This window comes from Metopolophium dirhodum, unplaced genomic scaffold, assembly GCF_019925205.1.
Source record: "Metopolophium dirhodum isolate CAU unplaced genomic scaffold, ASM1992520v1 scaffold10, whole genome shotgun sequence".
Lineage (NCBI taxonomy): Eukaryota > Metazoa > Arthropoda > Insecta > Hemiptera > Aphididae > Metopolophium > Metopolophium dirhodum.
The window spans coordinates 2501-10000 of NW_026869897.1; the positions used below are offsets into that span (position 1 = coordinate 2501).

The window sequence follows — 7500 nt, forward strand, 5'->3', positions numbered from 1 at the left end:
ATATTTTTCATCGACGGGCGAGGCGCGGAGTCGCCCTTGGTGCGCGGCGGCGTCCCCGTGACCGGATCCGTGGACACTGTGCCCTTCATCGATTGCCGATTTTTGTCTGGTCGGCGTTCGACGGGTGCGAGGTGGACTAACGTAAAGAATTATTACGTCCCGCGGACTCGGAGTGCCGTACGCGGAAATATTTTTCATCGACGGGCGAGGCGCGGAGTCGCCCTTGGTGCGCGGCGGCGTCCCCGTGACCGGATCCGTGGACACTGTGCCCTTCATCGATTGCCGATTTTTGTCTGGTCGGCGTTCGACGGGTGCGAGGTGGACTAACGTAAAGAATTATTACGTCCCGCGGACTCGGAGTGCCGTACGCGGAAATATTTTTCATCGACGGGCGAGGCGCGGAGTCGCCCTTGGTGCGCGGCGGCGTCCCCGTGACCGGATCCGTGGACACTGTGCCCTTCATCGATTGCCGATTTTTGTCTGGTCGGCGTTCGACGGGTGCGAGGTGGACTAACGTAAAATATTAATACGGCAAGTGGATGTGGTTTACCGGTATTATTCGGTGCGGGCATTCGGCGAGCACGTCCCGCGGACTCGGAGTGCCGTACGCGGAAATATTTTTCCTCGACGGGCGAGGCGCGGAGTCGCCCTTGGTGCGCGGCGGCGTCCCCGTGACCGGATCCGTGGACACTGTGCCCTTCATCGATTGCCGATTTTTGTCTGGTCGGCGTTCGACGGGTGCGAGGTGGACTAACGTAAAGAATTATTACGTCCCGCGGACTCGGAGTGCCGTACGCGGAAATATTTTTCATCGACGGGCGAGGCGCGGAGTCGCCCTTGGTGCGCGGCGGCGTCCCCGTGACCGGATCCGTGGACACTGTGCCCTTCATCGATTGCCGATTTTTGTCTGGTCGGCGTTCGACGGGTGCGAGATGGACTAACGTAAAGAATTATTACGTCCCGCGGACTCGGAGTGCCGAACGCGGAAAAATTTTTCTTCGACGGGCGAGGCGCGGAGTCGCCCTTGGTGCGCGGCGGCGTCCCCGTGACCGGATCCGTGGACACTGTGCCCTTCATCGATTGCCGATTTTTGTCTGGTCGGCGTTCGACGGGTGCGAGGTGGACTAACGTAAAGAATTATTACGTCCCGCGGACTCGGAGTGCCGTACGCGGAAATATTTTTCCTCGACGGGCGAGGCGCGGAGTCGCCCTTGGTGCGCGGCGGCGTCCCCGTGACCGTGTCCGAACCACCGCGTGTGAAAATTCGATTTTTTTTTTTCACTCGACGTCCTCGGTTATTCGTCGGTGCCGGGGTGGTGCACATGACGGCAGCCCCGGCGATGTCCGTCGACACGATTTCGAATTCAACTTTTCGAACGTAGTTTTTCCGTGTGCAATAACTCGTTAACCGTTGGTTCGATCTCGACGTACCCGAGACGTGTTCACGTCGTACGTTCCGAGTACTATAGGACACCGGTGTCCGCGACATTTAAATCGGTAATCCTTTATCCGCGGCCGTACCGCTACGCACGGAGATAGACCGATATTTGATTTTCGCTTAACCGCTACGCACTGTGATTGACTGTATTCCGACGGCGGGGTCTCGGTCAACCGTTTTCACGGTTTGCCGGTGACATCGACCGTACCGTTCATCACGGGCAGACCGCAGAGTCGTTGTCCAGGGATATCCCCCTTTGCCGAAAACCTTTACCGCGTAGAATTTCTGCGCTGACCGCGACGTTACAGGGGTGATTACCGTCGCCGAGCTGCGCGCCCGCCGTACCGTCTCGTCGCACGGACCACCGTGTGTGAAAATTCGATTTTTTTTTTTCACTCGACGTCCTCGGTTATTCGTCGGTGCCGGGGTGGTGCACATGACGGCAGCCCCGGCGATGTCCGTCGACACGATTTCGAATTCAACTTTTCGAACGTAGTTTTTCCGTGTGCAATAACTCGTTAACCGTTGGTTCGATCTCGACGTACCCGAGACGTGTTCACGTCGTACGTTCCGAGTACTATAGGACACCGGTGTCCGCGACATTTAAATCGGTAATCCTTTATCCGCGGCCGTACCGCTACGCACGGATTTTGTGATTTTCGCCTAACCGCTACGCACGGTGATTGACGGATTTTCGATTCTCGGCTAACCGCTACGCACGGTGATGGCGAAGTTCCTTCGACTCGGGTGTACCACTACGCGTGAATACCCCCGTCGCACATTGTGAAACTCGAGATTTTGTAAATTTGTGAGCGACTCGGTCGTCGGCGTTCCGCCGGCGTCCGATCGCCAATCACGTACGACAGCAAAGCCACGGGCGACGCCGAAGCCGACGCGTCCATCGCCGCGCACCGGTCTGCCCCAGTCTTCGGAATGGTCAGCAATCCAGTGCCCTTCGATGGTATCCGTCCAAGTTTCGGCGACCGACCCATCTCGCACGCCGAGTGGCAAAACTCAACCGGCGTCGCAGGCCCGCCTTCCGGTGGGCCTCCGACGCGCAAATCGTTTTTTTCAAAAATCGATGACGACTCCCGTTACCGTTCCGCAAGTTACGAGCTCTCGACGCCAAAACATTCCCGCCGCGGCCGGCCATCGTCGCCGTGCCCGGCGGTCGCCGGGGCGAAGCCCCGGGACGACGGACTTCGCGTCGCGTCCCGGCTTCCCCCACGATCTCGGCTGGGGGCCGTTATAAACCTGGCGAGAGGCGCTAGCGCGGTAATTCTCCGTCCGCTGAAAACGGACGGCGTACGCGCTAACCCCGACTCTCGTCAACGCACGGGTCACGTCGCGTCGGGCGAGCGCTCGCTCTCCGCGTGTGTTCGGTCTACCGCACGCGACCGCCGCCGCAGTCGCCCCGCGTTCTGCGGGTGCTCAGTGCGGCGCTCGCGTCGACCGAAGCGCGCGGTTTACGGGCGCCCGTCCGCGCACGTATCCCACTCGAACCGCGGTCGGTCGTGCGCCGTGACCGTATACCGGTCACGGTCGTTTCGACCTTCCTCGGCGTCGGCTCGCCCACGGGCGGACCGGCGCTCGGACGCACGCGTCCCGAGACGAGTGTCCGCGTCGTCGTCGCCCCTTGGTCGGCGTCGCCGCGGGGATCCGTCACGGGACGCAGTTGTTGTAAAACCGAGATCCCTGGTTGATCCTGCCAGTAGTCATATGCTTGTCTCAAAGATTAAGCCATGCATGTCTCAGTGCAAGCCGCATTAAGGTGAAACCGCGAAAGGCTCATTAAATCAGTTGTGGTTCCTTAGATCGTACCCAAGTTACTTGGATAACTGTGGTAATTCTAGAGCTAATACATGCCGACAGAGTTCCGACCGTCGCGGCGCCCTCGGGCGTCGCTCGCGGGAGGAACGCTTTTATTAGATCAAAACCGGCCCGTCGCGGCGCGCTTCGTGCGCGTCCCGATCGCGGCCCGCGCAAAGACCTGGTGACTCTGAATAACTTCGAGCTGATCGCACGGTCTCCGTACCGGCGACGCATCTTTCAAATGTCTGCCTTATCAACTGTCGACGGTAGGTTCCATGCCTACCGTGGTGGTAACGGGTAACGGGGAATCAGGGTTCGATTCCGGAGAGGGAGCCTGAGAAACGGCTACCACATCCAAGGAAGGCAGCAGGCGCGCAAATTACCCACTCCCGGAACGGGGAGGTAGTGACGAAAAATAACGATACGGGACTCATCCGAGGCCCCGTAATCGGAATGAGAACACTTTAAAACCTTTAAACGAGGATCAATTGGAGGGCAAGTCTGGTGCCAGCAGCCGCGGTAATTCCAGCTCCAATAGCGTATATTAAAGTTGTTGCGGTTAAAAAGCTCGTAGTCGGATCTGTGTCTGGGCGGTGCCGGACCACCCTGGCGGTCCGTCGTGTCGCGGCCGGCCGTGTCGCGGGACCACGTGTCCCGTCGGCGCGGTCGTCGTCGCGCTCGTCAGCCGTCTCGGGGTGTTAGTTACCGGCACGTCGGCCGGACGTATTGTCGGCAGGCGGACACGTGTCTCGGGCTTCCGGCGCGCCGCGCGGCCACGCGTCGCGCGGCCGTCGGGGTTCGACGACGGCGGCCGCCTACTCCAATCTTGCTGCGCGGTGATCTTCACCGATTGCCGTCGGCGGGCCGACACGTTTACTTTGAACAAATTAGAGTGCTCAAAGCAGGCTCAAATCTGGCGGGGCGGCTTCACGGCCGTCTCGTCAAAAGGCCCTGAATACTGGTCGCATGGAATAATGGAACAAGACCTCGGTCCCGCGCATCTCCGCCCTTCGCGGGCGCGCGAAATCGCCCTCCGGGGCGTTTCCGTGCGCGGGCCGCCGGGCCGCGGGCGCCAGTCGCCCGCGCGTCCCGCCGGGCCGGTTTTCGGGACCGGAGGTAATGATCAACAGAGACGGGCGGGGGCATTCGTACCGAGACGTTAGAGGTGAAATTCTTGGATCGTCTCGAGACGAACTGACGCGAAAGCATTTGCCAAGTACGTTCTCGTATGATCAAGAACGAAAGTTAGAGGTTCGAAGGCGATCAGATACCGCCCTAGTTCTAACTGTAAACGATGCCAGCTAGCGATCCGCCGGCGTTTCATTAACGACCCGGCGGGCAGCTTCCGGGAAACCGAAGCTTTTCGGTTCCGGGGGAAGTATGATTGCAAAGTTGAAACTTAAAGGAATTGACGGAAGGGCACCACCAGGAGTGGAGCCTGCGGCTTAATTTGACTCAACACGGGAAACCTCACCAGGCCCGGACACCGGAAAGATTGACAGATTGAGAGCTCTTTCTTGATTCGGTGGGTGGTGGTGCATGGCCGTTCTTAGTTGGTGGAGCGATCTGTCTGGTTAATTCCGATAACGAACGAGACTCTGTCCTGCTAACTAGGCGGGTAACCCCGGGTCGGCGTGTGCGCGGCGCGGGCGGTTTCGGCCGTTCGTGTTCGCGTACCCGTCGGCTCGGCCCGGTATCCCCGAACGCGTTCGCCCGTCGTCCACGGCGGTCGTCGAGCGCGGCCGCGCCATCCGCGTCCCGGCGTGCGGCGGGCGTGTGTCGGCCGGGGGGCAACCTCCGGTCGGCGCGCGTCCGTCGTGCGTCGGGCTCCGTGGTGAAGCGCGCCGTGTTCGCGGCCGTCGCCGGCGGATCACGATACGTTACTAGGGCTACCGCCGGCTCCCAGGAGCTTAAACTCTTCTTAGAGGGACAGGCGGCGGACGAAAATAGCCGCACGAGACTGAGCGATAACAGGTCTGTGATGCCCTTAGATGTTCTGGGCCGCACGCGCGCTACACTGAAGGAATCAGCGTGTGTTAACATTCCTGGGCCGACAGGCTTCCGGGTAACCCGCTGAACCTCCTTCGTGCTTAGGGATCGTGGCTTGCAATTTTTCCACGTGAACGAGGAATTCCCAGTAAGCGCGAGTCATCAGCTCGCGTTGATTACGTCCCTGCCCTTTGTACACACCGCCCGTCGCTACTACCGATTGAACGGTCGCATTGAGGTCTTCGGAGTGGACGCGCGTTATTCGGCCCCCTCGGGGGCTGGGTCGTCGCGCGATCGCGAAGATGACCGAAATCGGCCGTTTAGAGGAAGTAAAAGTCGTAACAAGGTTTCCGTAGGTGAACCTGCGGAAGGATCATTAGAGACGGGCCCGCGGTACCGGCAGCACTTGCCGGTCTCGCGCGCGCCTAATCCGACCCCGTGGCCGCGTGCGCTCGCGACTAGCTCGCCGACCGCCCGCGCGCCGCGACCCCCGACCGAGCGTCGACCGAAAGATGGTTAACGTCGAAAGACCATACGGGCCCCGCCGTGCGTCCGCGCACGGCGCGTGGCCGGTAGAAGTTTCGTCGACAAAAAAAAACACCCGACCCCGAACAGCGGATCACTTGGCTCGTGGATCGATGAAGACCGCAGCTATCTGCGCGTCGTCGTGTAATCCGCAGGTTATACGAACATCGACCAGTCGAACGCACATTGCGGCCTCGGTGACCCGCGGGTCCCGGGCCACGCCTGTCTGAGGGTCGTATACCGGATACTCGGCCAGACCGATGCGCCGCCGGCAGGCGTCCGACGGCGGCGGCAGTCCTCCCGGGGACTGTCCGCCCGCCCGTCGGCCGCTCCGGTGGTGCGAGATTGGCGGTTCGACCGTGGAAAACCGCGCTCGCGCGGCCGCCTCCGGTCGTCCGCCCAAGTTGTGACGGCAAACAGTCACGGGTTCTCGCGTCGTCAAACGGCACGTCCCCGTCCGCCCGCCGCGCGAGAGCGCGGCCGGGTCGGCTGAGAGTCCACGGACCTCTCCGGCTTCCGAGACGCGGACGCGGACGGTCACCGTACGGGCGGAGCGCGGACCGCAGGCTGCCGTGTAATTTAAAAAAAAAAAAACCGATACGTTCCGACCTCAGATCAGGCGGGACTACCCGCCGGATTTAAGCATATTAATAAGCGGAGGAAAAGAAAACAACCGTGATTCCCTTAGTAGCGGCGAGCGAACAGGGAAAAGCCCATCGCCGAATCCCGCCGCGCACTTTTGTGTCGCGGCACCTATGGGAGTTGTGGCGTACGGGCCGGCCTCGTTGCCGGGGCGCACGTGACGGTCCAAGTCTCCCTTGAACGGGGCCATGGCCCGCAGATGGTGCCAGGCCAGTAGAGGCCGTCACAGCGTTCCGGGATCGGACCGCGCCTTCGAGTCGGGTTGCTTGAGAGTGCAGCCCGAAGTTGGTGGTAAACTCCATCTAAGGCTAAATACGGCCACGAGACCGATAGTTTACAAGTACCGTGAGGGAAAGTTGAAAAGAACTTTGAAGAGAGAGTTCATAAGAACGTGAAACTGTTCGGGTGTAAACGGACAGAGCCCGCGAGTCCCCGCCGGGCGAATTCACGGTCGGTCTAACCGCCGGCCGGATCTTTCGCTCGGTTAGCGGACGTCGCGACCCGTTGGGCGCCGGCCGAAGGGCTTGGGTGGCGTTCGTCGCGGCGGTTGCGTTTCGGCGTGACCGTTCGCGCCGAACCCTGGTGCTCCTGGTCGGCTCGCCCGACGGCAAGAACCGTCGACGCGGCCCCGTCGCAGGCGGGGTCCCGTCGGTCGGCGACGATTTCGGGCTACTTTCCGACCCGTCTTGAAACACGGACCAAGGAGTCTAACGTGTGCGCGAGTCAACGGTGATCTTACGAAAAACCACGTTTGGCGCAATGAAAGTGAACCGTTTACGGTGCGGACGATGGCCTAGCGACCGAACCCACCGGCGTTCAAAGTCGCGCTGGTCCGCAGTCCGGGGGCGTCTTCGCCAGGTCGGCTTCGGCCGTCCGAGGGCGCACCCTTAGCGCACACGTTGGTACCCGAAAGATGGTGAACTATGCCTGGCCAGGATGAAGTCAGGGGAAACCCTGATGGAGGTCCGCAGCGATTCTGACGTGCAAATCGATCGTCTGAGCTGGGTATAGGGGCGAAAGACTAATCGAACCATCTAGTAGCTGGTTCCATCCGAAGTTTCCCTCAGGATAGCTGGCGCCGATGTGTCCCGCCC

The 7500-nt window shown here is 60.8% G+C and overlaps 1 non-coding gene and 1 pseudogene across 1 annotated transcript; both read left to right on the forward strand.

Annotated features, from left to right (window-relative positions):
* Positions 1-5842: 5842 nt before the first annotated feature.
* On the forward strand, positions 5843-6000 carry LOC132953297 (5.8S ribosomal RNA). Its single transcript, XR_009665567.1, has one exon. It is a non-coding gene; the product is annotated as a 5.8S ribosomal RNA (ribosomal RNA).
* Positions 6001-6369: 369 nt separating this feature from the next.
* LOC132953300 (large subunit ribosomal RNA) overlaps positions 6370-7500 on the forward strand; it is a 4962-nt pseudogene continuing 3831 nt past the window's right edge.